Source organism: Phragmites australis, chromosome 7 (assembly GCF_958298935.1).
Source record: "Phragmites australis chromosome 7, lpPhrAust1.1, whole genome shotgun sequence".
In the NCBI taxonomy this organism is placed as follows: domain Eukaryota; kingdom Viridiplantae; phylum Streptophyta; class Magnoliopsida; order Poales; family Poaceae; genus Phragmites; species Phragmites australis.
The window spans coordinates 17,475,710-17,497,392 of record NC_084927.1 but is presented as its reverse complement, the minus strand read 5'-3'; the positions used below and the strand labels follow the sequence as shown (position 1 = coordinate 17,497,392).

Sequence of the window (21,683 nt, the reverse complement as noted above, 5' to 3'; positions counted from 1 at the left end):
AATCCTAAATCCGAGATAATATAATTAATTATAAAGTTATTTTCTGTACTTATTAGTAATAAAAAGAAATTACATATATTTAGTTCTAAAAAATTGCATGTATTTAATTTTACTAACTTAACAAATTAGATCTAATAATTCTACGCATATATATTTTATTTGCGTAACCTAATACTCAAAATAAAATTATTTGTGACCTAAAATATAACCTACCATCATTTTTTCTAATCCGTAATTAAATCTTACATATATACATATGAAGCAAAATACATAATTACTAATCCCTAATTAAATCTAAGGGATTAAATCTTTCTCATCCGTAATTAAAAACAAAATTATGAAGAATTTTTTTACTTTCCTCCTCTTCTTCCTCCTCCCCCTTCTTCCTCGGTTCTCCTTCTTCTCCCTTCTCCTTTGTCCTTCCTTCTCCTTCTTCTCCCTTCTTCTTCCTCCTTCATCCTCTTCTTCCACTTCTTCTCTCACAATCGGCCCCCCTCCCTCTCCCTACCGAATGTGCAGCCTCTCTCCTCCCGCGCGTGCACGTCAGCCTCTCTCTCCTCCCCGCACGCTTGGTGACAGTGTCAAAGACGTCGACCGACAAAGAGAGAAGAAGGAGGCGTAGGGCATCACAGACGGATTGTACAATATTTTTTGCTGGACGGTTCAGCGAAAATTATAATTTTTGTGATCCAGTCTAGCAAAAATTATTTTTCCCGCAATGGTTCTTTGAAAACTATTTTCGTGATACGGTCCTGCAAAAACTTGCAGTAGAAGTAAAAGTCCCTACTCGATACGCTGGGTCTCTATCCGTCCCGCTCCGGTTGAGGCAAGACAGGGCGGGGCACCAATCAGGACGGGGCGGGGCGGGTGCGGGTCAAGTTCTGTCCCGCCTCGTCCTACCCTGGAGTATGTTACATGCACGTTTAACGAGTTTATTAAGAAGTTTATCATCCTTTTGTAATAAAATTTTTAGTAAATTAATGTATATATGTAAGTATTGTCATATTGGGTTAGGTATCGTGAATATTAAATGTAGTTTTTTATTAATTTATATGTTATAGTAGCTATTATTTTCTAATTAAATTTGATCTAAAATTTTTAATAATTTTAATCAGAATGGAGCGGTAACAGATTGGATCAAAGTCAGAGCTTCATAAGCGGAACGGAAAAAAAAAATTCACCCAATCTCGAGACGGAGCAGGACGGGACGGGGAGGACATGCGGGTCCGCTCTATCTAAGATCTCTACATGCCAGCCAAACTAGCAAGCACCACGTGCGCTGACATCATGCTCACATCAGCATGATTCACGGCAGCCACTAGCCGTATTATTTTATTGCTAATCCAAATGGATGTATGCAACATGCAGCCATGCAATTTTCTAATCGGCCACAATAATGATACGACCTCGTGTACATGGGTGCTTTCCACGATGCATCTTGTGGCACATCTCGTGACACGATTCTCTACATCATAGATCATAACTCTCGTATATATTTTATAATGTAATATCATCACGTGTACCGTATTCTAGTTCCTACCTTTGATCGTTGTAACCTTAGTTTCTCCATAAATCTAGTTTCGATTCTATCATCAATCACGTCCGTTATCAGAACTACACCTGCACATGAACAAAATCAACAACCATATCCGAACACAAGTTTTACAAACTTAACTCACATCAATCCATACAAAAGCACAAATACTTTCATGCTCCCACGAGCATCACACTACACCACGGTACCATATCGGCAACACCTCAATGGTCGGCAAAGGGCCCTTCAGCAACGGACTGTTGGTCAGTAAAAAGTTTTGCCGACCGATAGTTTCGGTCGGGATAAGTGGCGTCAGCAAAAGTTTTGCCGACCGACATGTTTTTGCTCAGTTGAATGGAAAGTTTTGCTGACTAACTGTCGGACGGTGTTGAGGCAGAAATGCCTTCACGATTAATACTTTTTGCCAACCGATTGTTTGTTGCAATTAAAATAATTATCGATAGACAGTTCAACTCCAACATTAAGATGATTTAGAAAAATAAACCATGTATTGACAATAACTTGTACATGACACATCATTAAAACTAGATATAAAGATGGCAATGTCACACACTGAGCTTCAAATATCCATTGATATAGAGTTCATCCATGACACAACTAAAAACCAATTTCACCGAATATTACATCCATCTTACAATCAAATTAGTCCATTCACGTAATCAACACACCATAACATTGATCAAAATCTCACTGTAGTTCACATCTAGGTTCTATCAGCAAAGTACCACAATGAAGCTACATATATTGTCTTCCACACGTATCAGGAGTGTACACAATCATTTGCAAAACCCAAAATAAAAAGAAACACATGCATCAACAGTAGGTTGGCTTGTCAAGCACAAAAGGATTCAGTTGTCATACAAGTAGGACGGGATTACATGGAGATTGGAGATGGACTGAATATGGGGCAATACACAGATCATGAGAATCACAATAGCTGCATACTTTGACACTAGAAATTACAAGATTGATATCACTTTAACAACAAATCAAAAGCTTATAAGATAGCAATATGAAAATAAGGAACAAGAACTAGAGAAAGAGAACCTTACCGTTACACACAAGGCCAGCTGCTGCGAATCGTGGATGTACACGTGCCTGCGCGGCATCATTCTGCTTCAGCTTCCATGGCAGGTTCTGCTCACACCGGTGCAACTGCAGGTTCTGCTCACACAAAGCCAACTGGAGGTGGTAGTGCGCTAGCCAGCAGGCTGGAGGTGAACTGACCCTAAGGATTCCAAGACCTGACAAGGGGAACAATCAGAATTATGCCAATTGACTCAAAATTGACTCAGTAGTGAAGTTGATGCCATTATGCCAATTAAGCAGCCTTCAGAAACACGGCCATCTGACTAGAAAAATGATAAAATCATTCAAGATAATTGCATCTCTATAGGTAGCTTTTTTCACAAAAAATGAACTGATGATGATGATACGTCTAACAGTGATTGACATTCAAAGCTAAGATCTCAAATGAGACAGACTGCCTATATATTGTATAAAGGTGACAATTACAGGTGCACTGTAAAAAACTTAGCAATGGAAGCTATATCCTGAGCAGAAAGCATGGATGCCCTATTTGTCATCCGTAACACTAATGTTTCGAGGCCTGCTAGTTGATTCTGTCTTGTTCTTCTCAAGATTTCTTTGCAAACATGTAGGCACATTAATGATTTCAGACAAGGGAACAAAGTATGAATTGTCTACTAATAAACCTTGCCCGAGACACCAGCTCTTTCTTCAGTTGTTCTTGAGCTGTTAATGGGACCAGTAATATGACTGTTTTCTTCAGCCTGCATGGCAGCAGTGAAGTTAACAAAAACGCTGAATATATATAACCACAAGATAAACTGAACAAATATTTGATACACATGGAATAAACACATTAGGCTTAACAGAGTAATTTAATACTTTATTAGTTCACACAATTTATGACGATATGCAATGCCCGTTTGAAAATGGACTAATCCATAAAGGTAATATGTGCACTTATAGAAATGAAAGATTCAATCAAGTGTGGAATGAATGTTGACTATCATTCTTTTCAGGACTTTGCATTATAATCACTAGAATCAACGTGAACACTTTAGACTCCACATCTATTTGCAAATCTGTAGGGAATTTGGTGATTTTAGACAACGAAGCAAGAATTGTCTGCTGAATCAACCTTGCCTGAGATTCCAGCTTTTTCTTCACTTGATCTTTTGCAGGCACCACTATTACGTCTATTCCCTCCAACATGGAAGACATCACCGATGTTAACAAAACCATATAACCACAAGGTACGAGTGAAAAATCAGAACATGGCACCGTATATCCTTCGCCAAATTTACACATGGAACCAAAGGATATGGCATAGTAGAGGAATGTAATACTTAAAAATGCAGTCTATTAATGCATCTCTAGACCATATATGTTTCTGAATGAAAAATTATTTGTTCACTTATATAAATCACATATTCACTTAAGATCAGGATAAATGTATCGACAACTGATAATACAAGGACATACTAAGATTCAATAGGAACACCCAAAATGAATGAATAAGTATGGCAGACCAAGCGTATCATTGCTAATGATGCGTCATGAAATTTTTCACAGTACTAATTCAGCAAATCTGGACAACCAAACTGCGTACAAGAGCACAATACTGCCATTGCAGCGACATCAGAATGCTATTCCTATAAATCCACCGTTCAATGCACCAAGGATTTCTCAAATGGAAAGCCCAAACCAAACGGAAATGATTGGATTCCATGTGTAAATCGGAAACAAGAAATTGGAAAGGCCTACAACCGTTTAAGGGAAGGGGATATACCTGTTGGGGATGATCTCCCGCCCTCCCCCTTCGTAGGATAGCTCGAAGCCTGCCGGAGGCTTCGCACTCTTGTCACTGCATGTTTGTTTCAGGGATTACAGGCGAAGATCGCGAAGTACTCTTGGTCGAAGGTTGTAGGCGTGCTAGCAGTCCCGGCTTCCCGCGTTGGTGAAGGCGGTGGCGAGCCTTCGGTCGAAAGCTGAAAGCTACACCGGTAGTTTTGTTGACTGGAATAGGCGAAGATAGCAGTGTGTCTTCGACCTGGAGCCGAAGACCAGCTCGTGGCGCTGGAGTGGAGAACCCTTCGGCGGATTAACAGGGACCAAAGACCATGACTGAATAGCGGGGCCGCTTTAACTGCTCAGGGCAGAGTTGTGATTATGTAAATATGCTTGATTGTACCATAATACCCTCGAATATTCTAAAAATGTAGTAGATAAGGAGATAGAAACTGTAAATTATGCGTGAAGTGGTTGAGTATAGACTATAAATAGGATCATACTGTATCCGAGAGAGGGATCGAAAACAGTTTTACCCAAGCACGTGTTACCCCAAAAACCCTTCGACATTCTCCATAAACGAAGGTCTACCTTGTCTGGAACTTTAGTTTCAACAGTACCTTTACCTTGATTTCGTAGTACTCGAGCTCGTCGAGGTGCCTAACCAGGTCGGCTGCTAGCTGCTGCACCAGTAGCTCGTTCCAAATCCTAGCCCCAGTGGCGGCTCCGGCAGGCACGGCGCCGGGAACCAGGTTGGCACAGCGCAACTCATTCCTGAGGAGCGTGACCTCCCTGTTCAGGCCCTCTGAGCTCCATGGATGCCTTCAGGCTTGGCGCAGCCAGCAGCAGATCCGGGATTCTAGTGGACGTCGGCGCCTGTGGGTTTAGGGGGCGGCGGCCAGAGGTCGGAGTTTAGGGGGGTGGCGACTGTGGGTTTTCTTGCTGGGGTCGGCCATGGGGTGCGAAGGTAGTGGCTGGCATGGCCGTGGGGTGCAACGACGGCGGCTGGCGCTGTGGCTGTGGGGTGCGATGGTTGCTGGGAGAGGAGGTGCGCTGGACGTGGGGCGCGATGCTAGGAGAGGAGGCGCTCTGGCCGGGTGGTGCGACGGCGACGGAGGCGGCTGGCGTTGTGGTGCGACACTGGGAGGGAGTGGGGATTTGGGGGTGAAATTGGCGCCCAGGAGAGGAGGATGCGTGCCCGGGATTTTTCACTTGGGTTTTGCGGGCACGCGCTCGTGTAAGGGGATATCAGTCATCTGCGCACGTGTATTTTCCCCTACCGTCTTGTTGATTCGCCGATCAACAGTACTATGCTAACTTTTGCCGACCGATTGTTCAATGCAGGTATAAACAATTGCCGACCAATGCTCCAATGTTAAATATTGATATCATTACCAACTGATTGTGCTTCCCTAAATGTTGAATTGCCGATCGACAGTTTATCATCCACCTTTAACGATGGACCATTTATCAGTGGTAACAAACTTTTACCGACCAACATGCGAAGCTAATTTGGTACCATGATGTAGTGTCAACATCATATGCATATCGTCACACGCGCATCATCTGTAACTAACACGAGCATATCCAATAACATATTATCGCAACATGAAATGATAAAGCATCATATGAAATGATAAATCACTTTGTATTTTTATCAATTTCATAATTACGCTAATTTCGCTTTTACCAATTTTTCAACATATAATCTCACAAAAGGTCTCCACTTTATCCAGACATTTCATCTTCAAGGGGAAAGCAGTACCAATTGTCGAACTATGCACAGTAGTTACCTGGACAGCTGCCAAACTGTACTGCTTCACTATCAATTTGGAGCTTGTATGCTGATTTTACACTGAAACCCCCCTTCTTATCAAAATGCCAAGCAATAAGATCTTCCATGTCCTCCCGGAGAGGAATCAAAAGGACTATATTAGCATCATCAGCATTGAAAGTTTCTGTCACCAACTTAGTATCCCACCGTGCTGTATCTCGTGGAAGAGTTCCCTGGCCGTGGTCACTGGTCAGTAAAATTTGCCCTTGGACAGTACTCGGTCGACGAGTTGTACCTCTTGGCAGCCATGGATCTTGCCAGATGTTAACTGACTCTCCGTTCCCAATACACCAGATTATCCCTTTCTTGAGTAGTCAATCCCTTTCAACAAACTCCGTCATGTGACATTCTGTCCAAACTCTCTGCAGCGAGCACATTGCCATGGGGATAATATTTTGGCCGCAACACTTGTGCACACAAAGAGTCCGGTGATTGAACAAGATGCCAGCCTTGTTTTTGCAAGCATTGCAAAATGCATGAAGATCTCAGAACCCCAAACCTCCATCTCTTTTAGGCTGCAATAATTTATCCCATGAGAGCCAATACATTTTATCCTTGTCCTGTTGACTCCACCAAAATTGACATCATTGAGCTCGGTTGCAACTACTTTTTGTGAAATCGAAGCATGCCATTGTATATGTGGGAATTGCTTGTGCCACCACTACTATAATTAGTCATAAGTGTCAGCTCATCAGTGTCGGTTCGATCAAAACCAACACTGATAGGGTATCACTGCCGGTTCGTAGCAAAACCATACATTCACCTGTCCATTCAGATAAAAACCGACATTGATAAGTAGTACCAGTGCCGGTTAGTATTAAAAACCGGATCTGAAATTTGTATTGAATCTATTTTAGTTTCACAACCCTCACATCCGTCGACTCGGCTCAATTTTTTCCCGACCACTCTCTTCTCTCTCATCGGACTCCTCGATCTTATCCTCCCAACCACTCTCTTCTCTCTCTTGTGCCGGCCTCTCTCCTCTCTCTCAGTCTCCTCTCTCTCGGTCCTCAATCTCCATCCTCCTCCCCCACCAGCCTCCTTACCGGCCTCCCCCTTCGGCCTCACGAGATCCACGGCGGAGGGTCTGAGAGTGCCAGGTCCAAGGGCGTGGTAGACGACGGGTCCGAGGCAGTGGCAGGGGCAGCGCGGTGGCCATCCGCTACGTGGCGGCGGGTCCAAGGGCGGCAAGAGATCCACGACGGAGGGTCCAAGGGCGGCAGGTCCAAGGATGTGGCAGCCGGCGGGTCCGAAGCAGTGGCGGCGGCGGCTTCAACGCCCGCGAGGACATGAAGATGCTCAAGCACTTCCATGAGATCGACGCTGACCCGTCCGAACAGCCCAATTTCAAGAAGGCGATGTGCGGCGGCGGAGCGGTGGCCGAGGGATCCAGACACGTGCGGCGACCGAGCGGTGGCGGAGGGATACATGCATGTGTGGTGACCGAGGGATCCAGGCGTGGTGGCCGAGCGACGATAGGATCCAGGCGTGTGTGCATGTACTGTGGCGGTGGCCTTCGAGCCGTATTTTGCAGGTGTGCCCGGCAGTGCCCGACGGCAGTGGCGACGGGAGCGGCGGCGAGAGTGGCATCCGAGCCAGCTCGGAATCGAGCAGGCTCGGATGCCACTCCCGCTGCCTCCAATTTTCTCCTTTTTTTATTCTCTGGAAATAGCAACAGTGCTCAGCACTGATAATAGCCTATTATCAGTGTCGAGTGAAGAGTGCCGATTGAAAAATCGGCAGTGAAGCTATTTTTCAACCGGCACTGATCTATCTTTCTGTAGTAGTGCACTGCCTTTATTAAATTTTCCTTGCCAGCCTGTGGTAGCAATTTCTCCTTCCAACCTTGGATTGGGTTCCAAATCTGATCCTTTATGTACGAAAAAGCCTTGGACTTTGAGTGGCTGATATACATCGGCGAACCCAAATATTTCTCGTTTATTGCTTCAGTATTCAGACCTTGCCTGCATGATTGCACGACATTTTTGCTGAACATGACAGAGGACTTCTCCTTATTGATTTTTTGACCTGAACATTCTTCATAAATCTCAAGGATATGTTTCAAATGAGAAGCATTATTTTGATTGGCTTTCATCAACATCAGGGAGTCATCGGCAAAAAGATGGACACACTAGGTGCCTCAGCATCAGATCTTGCCCTTGGACAGACTGTTTTCTCCGAGAGCGCCTTCCCCACTACATGCCAATCTCCTCCCTCCAACGCACCGCTCTTTTGCTTCCCCCACCTCGATCCCTCTCCTCTCTGCTTCAGAAAGTTGCAGCTTCCTCATCACATTCACCAAAGTGCCTCTATGATCGCCCATCCTCAGCAGCAAAAAGCCGATGCCGCGCGTCCGCACCTGCCAGAAGATTGGGGAACGCACAGCAGATACAATACGAGTTCCATCCCTACCGAAGTTATTTGGTGCTTTTTTGTGGAGAAAGCTGGATCTGATCTCAACGAAGAGATGATTTGAGACCTAGTTTCGAGTCACCAGAGCAACCCTAACAGGAGTCCCCAACGCCGAAAACTACGTGCAAAAGAAAGAAACCTCATATTGGACACTTGCAGGTCTCCACTTTTGGAGACGGCCAAATGTAGGTTAGTGCTAGAAAGTTTCCCCGGCAAAAAGCCTCCCTTTTTGTGTTCATTCCTTCCTCCACTTGATTGACAAGCCATAAATTACAAAGGGGGCGATAGATCGAGGAAAAGGGCAGATCGTCATCCGATCCTCTTCCATGTTTGATGTTTTTTGGATGGGCCTTAGTGTTGTTGGCTCCTGCTTCCACTTAGTCTCTTTTATATAAGAAAAGGGTGCGGGTCGGAGAGTTAAGTTTCACGTCGGCGATGCACCAACCATTTGTAAATCTTTCAAAGCAAGGAGTACATTAATTAAATATCTGAGATAAATTGTATGTTATTTTAGAGTAGTGCTTTTGTGGTATTCGCTTCCAAGAATTGGAAGTAGTAATTGATGCTCCAACCAAGAGAACCGCATCATTCAAATCGGAGATGAGTTTTTTCTTAATATTATATGAGCACTACATAAGCGGATGGACCAGCATGCACACTACCCAAAATAAAGGGCACTGCCACATTTTAAAACTATAGAAAGTTTATTAGTAATAAGGACCATGCACACGTAGAAACTTGCAAGTTTCAATACATTAGTCGATCTTCTGAATCCTGTTTTTTCAAACTATAAAAAAGTTTATTAGTGAAAAGTTGATGTCGCGTGGTTAGCCGGCAGTGAGTAAACGATAAAGATAGTTCCCGACTATTACTGCCGGCCTCGGAACTGGTAGTGGTTATCACCTGGCTCAAGGTTTCAGCCGACAATAATGCTGGGTTATCACTGTTGGCTGAAACCTTGAGCTGGCAGTGTTTTACCTCTCCCTCCCTCTCCTCTCTCTCCTCTCTCTCTCTCTCTCCTCTCTTCTCTCTCCGTCTCTCTCTCCCTCACAATATATGCATACAATGAGACACATATTTAATCAAGAAAATGTATATACAAAAATTGAGAAATATGGTGTCATCTGAATATATATACACTGTCAAAGTTTCAAAACATATTTATTTTCATTATGATCACATTGTACATAGGGAGGTTCGTCAGTATCTTCCATTAAACATAGGTCGATGTCCTCTTCAAAAGGAGGTAACGCGTCAAATTGAGAAATATGGTGTCATTTGAACATATATACGCTGTGAAACCCCTGGTAGACTTCATCCTTATCGCATATTCTCTACTAGAAGGTATGGTATCGTCTGAAGGTCTCTTACGCGGCAACGACACAATCGGTTCATGAAACTCGCTGTTTAGGTTGATAATATGTTCAATGAAGAACCTAGCGATCTGTTCCTGAATTTCTGTAGGGAGTATCGCACTTGTGTGGTGTTTGAAGCGTTGCATTTGAAGAATCGAAAGAATTAGTCGTTTAATACGTATAGAAATTGAAAATAATGCATCGATATGTAATTTCATATCTCAACATCAGTAAACACAATAGCATTTTCATCTTCGCTGAATGTGTGCATGAAACTATGAACATAGAACCCGCAGAGATTGTTGTCGGGTGGCTGCCTCATACACTTCAAGAGGAAAGGATTCGTGAATGGAATGAATTGAACCTTTTTATTTAGTAGGAAATACAAGATATGAATATTTTTTGTGTACTGAAAAGTTGGTTTTACATCATACTGCTTCCTGTATGGAAAGTAGACATCACTTTTTTTAGTATCTTGTATACGTCTTGTACGTGAATATAAATACCAATTAAACTTAGATGTAATCAATGTGAAAATTAAATGATCGAGTTTACCTGTTTAGCATATCGATGAGATCTTGGTAAGTTGACTTATCTCTATTTTGTGAGCCCAAAACAATAATCTTGCTCAAGTCTGAGTAGATGACAATGAGGATCTAATAAAAACTGTAGAAATATGTCACCATATAAAATTAGTACTAGAATCGAGTTGCCCATAAAAGCAGAATGCCCTGGCATTCAAACACATACTCAAATCTGTAGGTAAGAATACAAATGTCTTGTGTTGTTGGTGAAGCAGATACTTCAATAAGTAGTCCTCGGTGAAGTGTGAATTTATCTTTATAAGTTCCTCGTTGACAAGCCCATGATCGATGAATCCTACTTTATTATCTAATTCTATTTTGCATGTGTGGATCTCCATTCTACAAAAGAGAGAAGTTAGCCATATAATTTTAAGGTACAAGATCATATAACGTGAATTATATACATAAGTCACTTACAGAGTACACACTCTGATTATGGACACGTCGATGACATCTTCGTGGTACAATTCATACAAGCACTCAAATTTCACCTAGAAGGAGTTGTCCCCATTGAGAAAATATTCATCTCTGTATCTTACGGGGAACGCTTGTATACCCTACCTGAACTGCTCCAAGTACCACAGATAGAATTGACATATTTGGGTTGTAATGTTATTTTCTATATCTGGTTTGACCAAAGGTTTGTCCAACTTAGACGGCCATCTAACATTTGTGGTATTTGCGCTTCCACAACAAGTCGTGCTAATTGTTCTGCTGTTAATATAGAAGTAGCCAGAAAGCTCCCAATACTTGGAGCATCCTCAACGATTAGATCTTATTTGCTTTTGGCCTGCTTCTTGCTGACGCGTTCGTAGTCAGTCGGTGGCTTACTTGAAGCCACCCTCATCTATTTAACTTTGGCTATATTCATGAAAAATTTCATGCTATCTTCAGGCACAACATGCTTTGGTGGAGGTGTTAGAGGATGAAACAAGTTGTTACACTGGCGTCCACAATCTTTTTGGTTTGCTCAACATTAAGTAAATAGAAATCTTTGGGTTCCGCCAACTTCTTAGATGGCACCGACTTATTAGATGATGTCGTCTTCTTGGATCGTGTTTGCTGAGATGATGGCTGGCTTCTTGATGGTCCTGGCTTCTTGAGCGGTGGACTTCTTCGAGGCAATGGCTGAGGACGTGGATTTCTTCTAGGAGATGGCTAAGGAGAGGGAGATGTACGAGGCGATGGCCGCCTGGGGTGTTGTGGAGAGTAGAGGTTCTCGGGTGCTGTCCCTATTGGAAACACTATGTAAGCCTTCTCCCACGCGATGAAACAGTGTTCATTTTCTCCTATAGTGTTCGCCCCCTCTTCTGCGGGTAGTCCACCTCAACATGATGACGAGCGGTTGAGTGTTTTATAGATAGAGAGCTGAGGAAGGAGGGAGATAGAGAGAAAGCTGACGAGGGAGGGAGAGCGGGTGTCGAAAGAGTGAGATAACTGGGAGGGAGTCAATAGAGAGAATGCATATGCATAAAATATTATAAATGAGTATATTATGACCACATTTAACAAAAAAAGTATATTATCATGATCTGTTTATGTCTGTACACAACTCACACTACATAATTAATTATATACAACACATTGGCCAAAAAAATGAGTATAATATTGTGATTACATAATTACAACTCAAGTACATAATTAAATAACACAACACATTTGCCAAAAGAAAAAAGCTTTCCCAATCGAATGGATTCTTCATCTTCACCGGCTAATCAAGTGCCATGCACCTACACCTGTCATGATTTTCACTCTAGCACATTTCGCTCATAGTTTCTCATCTGTAATAACAGGAGTAAAAAAGAAACACGGCCTCAGCGGCACTAGCAAATGGCCTTATTAGGCAAGCATAATAGGGAAGATGGAGGGCATTAACCACAATTTGGATAAATCCTTCTTCTTCCACTATTATGTGAACCTAATATGGTCATGTTTTAGCATCCTCAAGCCATACCATCATCGACAAAATTGGCTCTCAGTTCTATGAATTTAGTTGGCCCCAGGGCTAAACTAGCTAGAACATCATCAACTGCGCAAAGGCTAGATTTTAACTAATTAAAGGCCCATAACAGTGAAAGGAGAGTTCAATAGATTTAGTTGGCTCCAGGGCCAAATTTGCCATGTTCCCTAACTAAACCATCAGAGGAGAAGGACCAGGAGCCCTCCCATGCCACCGTTGACCCCGTGGAGGAAGAGGAGTATGGAAGGGCCTAAAATTATTGTCCTTGCGCAATGCCCGGTTTCAGTCTAGCTAAACATCATCGGGCATAAAAAAAGAGAGAAGGACCAAAGAGAAGGAGCATAAGTAGCAAGGCAGCAGAGAGAGAAGGAGCATCATCTGTTCTTATCATTTTTAGCAAAAAGGCAACAAAGAGCAGCCAAATATAAACTAGATCAAGCAAGTATCTGTTCTTAGCATGTTTTGAGTATCATCATAGAGCAAGATCCATTGAACCAAAATGACAAAGCCACCAAAATAATAGCAGCACCAAATTCATACAGAGACTGGATAGCAATATTCATTAGCTAAGCATGTTGAACACTTCATTAGCTGGACATATCAGAGAGATAAAGTAAAAACACTCCTAGATAACATGATCCTAATAATTATTTGCTCTCAGAATATACACATTAGCTGGCCCAAGAACTGAATAGTCCTTCCCTCTAGCTAAGCATGCTGAACACTTCATTAGCCGGACGGATCAGAGAGATAAAAGTAAAAGCACTTTTGGATAGCATGATTGAAATAATTATTTGCTCTCAGATTATACACATTAGCAAGCCCAAGGACTGGACAGCCCTTCCCCCTAGCTATGCATGTTGAACACTTCATTAGTCGAACATATCAGAGAGCAATAAGTGCACCAAAATTTAAATAGATCAGAGCCTACTGAACTAGGAAAATAAGTTCTACTCTACTGAGACAAACAGGTAAAATCATGCTGAGCAGTCCAGCTTCAGTGCAACAATCATCATCGAGCAACAACTCCAGCTTAAATGCAACAAGTCAGTGCAACAATCATCATCGAGTAAGTAAATTGGGACCAGCTTCAGTGCAACAATCTAGTGCAGCATCAGTACAACAAGATCTACACTACTATATGCGCATCAAGTCCATCTTTAGTGCAATCATCATTGAGCAAGTAAATCGAGAAATTAAGAGAAACTAAGGAAAATTTCAGTACACACTTCACATCACCAAGCATATATGACTAAATCCAACCAGGCCATCCAAAATAACAGAGAGGGAGACCACTACATGATCGAGCATTTCACCTCATATCATCAAGTAATTTAACCTAGCATCAGTATGATGATTGACACACATCACGTCATAACCAAGTAATTTAACCTAGCATTTCACCTCACATCGGTCTCCTGGTCCTCCTCTTCCTCCTCCTCGGGGCTACAGTGGTGCAGATGGCTCCTAGTCCTCCTTCTCCTCCTCGATGGCGGCATAGACAGCCTCCTGGTCCTCCTCCTCGGTGGCGGCGGCAGCGCGGATGGCCCCTGGTCCACCTCCTCATCGGTGGGGTCGACGGCGGCGCGGGTGGCCTCCTGGTCCTCTTCCTCCTCCTCAGGGGCAGCAGGCTCTTGGTCCTCCTCCTCCTCCTCGGGGGCTATGGTGGTAGCAGTGTTAGTGGGAGGCAATTCAGCGGAGGGTGCAGGCAAAACAAATTCTAAGTGTCGGAGGGCACAGGAAGTGGTTTATTTTTATAGGGAGGCCCTTGACTGCCAGCTCAACGGGACGACCAACAGTGGAAGGTTCCTTCACTGCCAACTCAATAGGATGACTGGTAGTGAAAGGGGTTCTTCACTGCCGGCTTATGACTTAGGCTGCCAGAAGGGGAGGGGATGGAGGTGGAGCAAAAAAACCTTTTGTACTGCGCACGCACCGAGACTCGAAACCACCACCGCCCCCCAAGTAAGACCGAATAAACCACTGCGCTACTCAAGTGTTTCCGTTGTAGTTAGTACTGAGATTCTTTATTAACATTCAGTTAATCTCCAGAAAACCAATATTCATATTAATTCTAATTTAAACTTGCTATATACCTAAATTTCATAATTTTTTATAATTCATTAAAAATGGAAAATAAATATGCACATACCTTGATTTCTATATTGGAGCTTGCTAATTAATTAAAAATAATAATTGGAGCTTTCTATATACCTAAATTTCATTGCTAAATTTTCTAATTCATTAAAAATGGAAACTAAATATGTTCAGACCTAAATTTCTATATTGGAGCTTGATAATTAATTAAAAAATATAATTGGAGCTAGCTATATACCTAAATTTCAAGGATAAAATTTTTCATTAATTAAAAATGGAAAATAAATTTGCTCATACCTTAATTTCTATTTTGGAGCCTGCTAATTAATTAATAAATGCACAACTGGAGCTTGCTATATCCCTAAATTTCATGGCTAAATTTTCTAATTCATTAAAAATCAAAAATAAACATGCTCATACCTATAACTAATGTAAATCAATAATAAAAACACATTCATTAATATATAGTAATTAATATCCTTCATTAATATGCAAATAAAGCTACTTAATCTGGCTTAAAGATTCGCCCTTCATTATGGTCATGGCGTACATAGGGAGGTTCGTCGGTGTCTTCCATGAGACCTAGATCAATGTCCTCTCCGAAAGGAGGTAGCACGTTGAATTGATTGTAGTCTTTCTCGTCAACGACATTCTCCACTCTAACATTCCTTCTTTTTCCTTGAAGAACCACGTGGCGCTCCTCCTTGTTGGCCGGATCTGGGTCCTTTACATAGAAGACTTGCATAACATCTTTCGCAAGTACAAATGGTTTTCTCTGTATTCGACGAGTTTTTAGTCCATTGTAGAGTTTTTAGTCCATTGTAGTCATACTATACTTGTCGATCTTCACGCCCCCTGGGAGTCTGACCTATTGGCACCGAGAAAGAGAAACCTTTAACACTCCATAGTCGAGCTTCCAGATCTCCTATATGAATCCATAGTAGGTCTCCCTATTGTCATTGCAGTCGTAGGAATATATACGGATACCGCTATTTTGGTTGGCGCTCTTATTATCTTGTGTTCTTGTATAAAATGTATAGCTATTTATGTCATATCCCTGGAATGTGAGAATTATAGTTTACGGTCTATGAGCCAACATGTTCAACTGAGCACAATCTATATGCTTATCCATCATCTGTCTATGTAACCAGGCGCCAAAATGATCTCGGTGCTCTCGCGCGATCCAAACATCGGACTTCCTTAGGTTTTTGGTGCGTAGCATATTCTGGTGTTCTTCAACATACGGGCCCACCATAACTGATTATTGCCGAACTGCGAAATATGCTTGCGTGAATGAAACAGGATCGTTAGTGTGGAATGAGTTTGCACCTATCATCCTTTTCCCATGTAGCCTCCCCTCACGGTGAGATACATGCACACAAATTGATTTGAGATTCATGTAGTCGACACAGAAATCAATGACCTCCTTAGTTCCCTAGCCGTCAGACATGCAATCTTTCAACTGATTTTGGTTACAAACATATTTCTTCAAAACTCCCATAAACCTCTCAAAATGGTACATCTGTTGCAGAAATATTGGGCCAAGAATCTGTATCTCTTTCACAATGTGAACAATGAGATGCACCATGATATCAAAAAATGATGGAGGGAAACACGCCTGAAGCTGGGATAGAGTCTCGACCATATCTTCCTGCAGCTTATCTAGCTTGGTTGGATTGATGACCTTCAGTGATATCGTGTTGAAGAACGAACATAGTTATGATTGGGTTTCGAACCTTCGGCGGCAGAATACCTCTAATTGCAATTGGAAGCATCTGTGTTATCATCTCATGACAATCATGAGACTTCATGACAGTTAATTTCAAATCTTTCATCTTTACTAGTCTCTTTATGTTTGTGGAATAACCAGATGGAACTTTGATTCCATGCAAGCACTTGCACACTGCAATTTTCTCCGCCTTGCTTAGACTATAGATAGTGGGACAGAGATATTTGCCGCCTTCTTTCATATCTTCGGGATGTAGATCCTGTCTGAGTTTCAAACGTTTCAGGTCCTTTCGTGCTTCGAGTGTATCCTTTTTTTTGCAAGGTATGTCTAGTAACGTACCAATCAAGGTATCACACACATTCTTCTCAATGTGCATAACATCGATTGCATGTCGAACCACCAAATCCAGCCAACAAGCATAAAAAAAATATATTTTTTAATATAGGAGCTCTAAGATTAGATTTTGGAACTGGTGTACTCCCGGGTCCCTTTCCAATGATAATCCTAAGTCCCTTTACCATCTCATATACCTGTCTCCCAGTGTGATGCTTAGGATGTGATCGAGTCTCAACTTTCCCATCAAAAGCTCTCCTATTGCTGTGGTACAGGTGATCCTTGCGAAGTAATTTATGATGACCTAGGTACACCATTTTTTGGTAGTTCTTCAGTCACAAGCTCTTTGTTTTATCCAACCAATATACGCATGCAAAGCAACTTTTGACAGTATGGCCCAATAGGTTACCAAGGGTTGGCCAATCTTGGATTGTTATGAACAACATTATACGTAGGGTGAAGTTCACTCATTTGTATTCATCCCATACCTGCACACCATCGTTCCATAGTATTACAAGATATTGCATTAATGGTTTCAGGTAGACATCGATATCTTTGCCAGGTTGCCTTGGCCCTTGTATTAGCACCGGTATCATAATGTACTTCCGCTTAATACACAACCAAGGAGGAAGGTTGTAGATACACAGAGTCACATGACAAGTGTTATGACTACTACTCATGTTGCCGAATGGATTCATCTCATCCGTACTCAACCCAAATCTTATATTCCTCACATCTTCTGCAAAGAGCTTCTTGTATTTCCTATCCATGTTTCTCCACTACGTAGAATCAGCGAGGTGTCTCAGCATTCCATCATCCTTGCACTCCTCGGCATGCCATCGCATCAATTCGGTATGCCTTTTGTTCACAAATAAACGCTTCAAATGGAGGACTATAGAAAAATACCACATCACCTTGATAGGAGGCCTTTTCTTCTTTCCTTCACCATCGATATCATCACTGTCACGCTTGTACCATGCTGCACCATAGACGAGACACGCTTCCAAATCTGCATGCTCTTCATGGTACAACATGCAATCGTTTGGACATGCATGTATTTTCTGTACTTTCAACCCCAATGGGCACACAATCTACTTTGCCTGGTACGTGTTTTCTGGTAGCACATTTTTCTTTGGAAGTAATTTCTTCAAGAACAATGACAACTCTGTGAGGCTTATATCAGACCACCGATTGCTTGCATTAAATTGTAGCAGTGAAAGCACGATATGCAACTTTGTGTGCTCCTTCTCGTAGCCTGGGAACAACATTGTTTTAAAGTCCGCTACCATACACTGAAACTTTTAAAACTCTCTTTCGTTCATGAAGTTCCCATCCCCATCGTGTAACATCTGCTCCAGATCATCATCATCATCATCAGCCAACATCTGCTCTAGATCATCATTGACCAACGTATCTCCAACAAGTGATATATCAGTGCACAAGTCTTCGTCTTCTCTGCCAATGTGTTGCCCTTCTTGTACGATCTCAGCTTAACCGTGCTCGGCCCAACGGGTATAGCCAGGCATAAAGCCCCTTAGCATCAAGTGGGAATGTATCTGTTGGGTAGTGAAAAACTGCTTCTTGTTCTCATAATCGTCGCATGGACAACAGATGTATTGAGACTGTGTATTTGACTTGTGCGCCGTGGCTGCTACCAGAAAATACTCCATACCGTTCTTGTACTATGTGCTCACATGGCTCGCATCGTACATCTATCTTCTATCAATCTATAATTATATCATTATTGTAAATCCATATTCAAAATATCTAGAAGATTTTGCAATCACCAACAAATCAATTACCTCACCATCTCCTACCAGTAATTAGCCCGGGTTGGAGGAGCCGCCTTTTGTATGCTTTCGCGTCCGCTTCCGATGAGTGTTTGTTGGTGCAGTCCTTAGAAATTTTTATTATTATTCAACCCTTATTTAGGACTAATTAAGTAAAAATGAAAAATAAATAAGCTCATACATAAAGTTTCTATATTAGAGCTTGCTAATTAAATAAAATATAAAAATGTAATTGGATTTTGCTACATACAAAATTTTCTAATTCATTAAAATCAAAATAAATTTGTTCATACCTAAAGTTTCCATATTGGAGCATGCTAATAAATTAAAATATAAAAAATATAATTGGAGCTTGGTACATACCTAAATATCATGGATAATTTTTCTAATTCATCGAAAATAAAAAATATTCTCATACCTAAAGTTTCTATATTAGAGCTTGCTAATTAATTAAAATATAAAAATATAATTGGAGCCTGCTATATACTTTAATATCTTGGATAAATTTTCTAATTCATTAAAAATCAAAATAAAAGCGCTCATACCTAAAATTCCCATATTAGAGCTTGCTAATTAATTAAAATAAAAAAATATAATTAGAACTTGCTATATACCTTAATTTTATGGCTACCTTTTCTAATTCATTAAAAGTCAAAAATAAATATGCTCATACCTATAGCTAATTCATTAATATGGGTGATGAAGAAGGCTTCCATATCGGTATGAATTTAATGTTTCATACCAATTTTATCGTTATTCGTCACTAGTTCTATCATGTTTGCAGGTTGCGTGCTGTTGGCCTACTTCTGCTGTGCCGGCTGGTGGAGGTGGACACGTTAGCGGGGTCTCGGAGGCGGCGACATGGTTCAGCTCTGACAGGGCCCTCCTCGCGGCCCTTGTCGATAGGTCGCATCCCGAGACGCACACGTTCCACCTCCCGTGAGGCAAGATGGCACCCACTCTCGAGGACGTCTCGCTCCTGATGGGCCTACCTTGCGCGGGTGCTGCTGTTGGGGCTAGGGATGTGCGCGTGGGCTGGCACGACAAGATGCTAGCCTGCTTCTTCATCGTTGAACAGATGGACAGCGTAGCCCCGTTCAGGCCTTTTCCAGGGACTGAGAAGCACGGCCCAACAAAGGCCTTTCTCGTTTAGTTTGTTGTACGTATGTCTTGTACTATTTTCTCATCTCCATTACGTTACTAACATAACAAGATATTGGTACTTGTTCTTTTTTTTACAGGCGGACAACATCTATCCACAAGCAGGCGACGAGGACACCTCTCGCCAATTGGAGGCATACCTCCTGTGGTTGTTCGGGCATGTTCACAAGACCCATGGTAACACGGTCTCGAGGAGCATGATCCCCTAAAATAGAGACGTTGCAGACGTTGACCTCCGAGAGGTCTCGCGGTACAGCTGGGCTTCAGCTGTACTAGCTGTGACGTACCATGGACCGTGCGACGGCTGCACGAAGACCGACATCAATGCGATACTCGCCGGGTGTCCCCTGCTGCTTTAGATGTGGCCGTACAAGCGTATTGCCATCAGTAGGCCCGTTGTCGACCATAGCGCGTACCAGTTCACTGTGGATGGCGTCGACGGCCCGACCATGGGGTCCTTGTGGTGCAGACGTAGGGTAAGTGATATGCTACTTGTGTACGTATATGTTCATTACTTCCATTTTTGTTTCTCTAACTTAGTTTGGTTGCACAGCTGAGTTGGTCCAGCATGCAAACACACCACGCGTACCTAGACTTTGTTCACCAGTTCGATGAGCTGACTGTGGACTATGTCCGCTGGACTTCATACACGGAGGCTGAGGTACATCGATGTGCTCCGCTTGAACTTTTGGTGCTCTGCTTACGTGATGGGGAGTACTGGCTCACGACTTGCGCCCTCGTCTTCGACATCTACGTCGAGAAGTTCCAAGCGTTCCCGCTATAGGTGGCTAGGTCAGTGGCTATCAATATACACATGTGTGTAACATTGTAATTACATTTTCATACGACCCTCTTCTACACCTGTTTTCATGTATATTTGTTGTTACAGGTTGACACGTAGGGGGCTTATTCCACAAGCGCGTTTGCATCACGTGTGCAGCGGTGGGTTGATGAATGAAACCAAGCTGTCGAGCACATCGTCGTTGAGGATCGGCAACACTCTGAGGTGGTGTACGCGGTGTACCTCTCATGGTTCAGGCCTCAGACGCAGATCCGGGTCACGTACACATCAGCAGAGCTTCCACGGCATGTGGCGGACGTGTGTGACATGTACCCGATGCACAAAGACCATACACGTTCTCTTGACGTACGAATAACACTACGTGAGTATGCATTTACTACAATAGATGGTAAAAAAATGTTTAATTAACTGAAGCTTTCCTTTGCAGAGGGACATACTGCGCCAGATTGATGCCGAGGCACGTGCGTCAAGCTGTGGCTCGACAGTGGCGGCGAGGTCCCATGGGAGGAGATGAGCATGGTGTTTGGCCGCATTATCCGGAACGTGGCCAAGGTCTTCCGATTGATGACTTGCAGTTCGTCCTCAGACATTACGACAGGATCATGTGCGTTGGCTCATATACCAGCACGCCCGTCCGCCACCTTCACCGAGCTGCCGCACCCACCGGTACGTCTGAGCTTCACCGCTGACCCGTCAAGGACGTCTTTGACCCTTACTACGGCAAGGCAGTCTTTCACCGGGGCTGGTCACCCCCAGTATAGTGGCATGTTGCCTCGCCTTTCATTCTCCGGCACCGGTGACCCCCACTATGGCTTCATAGCATCTAGGCTAGCCTTCACCAGTGGCGGTGACCCCTTCTACGCCATCAGCGGGGCGATGCACCCTTAGTCCATGGACCCAGGTCCTTTGAGTTCTCACGTCCTCGGCTCAGGAGTGACACTCGCTTCATGCATAACAAATTGTTATGTATGTCACGATTTATCAATGCTAACATGGTTTCTTCGTTGTTCCATGTGCAGAGATCGAGGATCTCTAGGATGTAGAGGCGCATGGTAGCTACATGGAGCTGCTTAGTAGGGACGTTACTCAGGTCCCTGGGTACGACTTCATCTTCAGATAGGGCAACGAACTCGGTGTGTCGCAGCTACCTAGCGCGCCACTCCCGGGGACACAACCCTCCCAGGACGAGTACACCACTCCACCGTTGGTTGGATGTCCTACATGGTCGATCATTCCACTAGACCACTTCACGTA

General features: G+C 43.0%; 1 long non-coding RNA gene across 3 annotated transcripts; it reads right to left on the bottom strand.

The window, feature by feature from the left end:
• Window positions 1-2,197: 2,197 nt before the first annotated feature.
• Window positions 2,198-5,604, bottom strand: LOC133924052 (uncharacterized). Of its 3 annotated transcripts, XR_009910747.1 has the most exons (4): window positions 4,999-5,604; window positions 3,723-4,730; window positions 3,271-3,348; window positions 2,198-2,799 (listed from the first exon to the last, which is right to left on the bottom strand). It is a non-coding gene; the product is annotated as an uncharacterized LOC133924052 (long non-coding RNA). The 3 variants fall into 3 exon arrangements; XR_009910748.1 differs by having other exon boundaries at window positions 3,271-4,730; XR_009910746.1 differs by having other exon boundaries at window positions 2,198-4,730.
• Window positions 5,605-21,683: the final 16,079 nt, after the last annotated feature.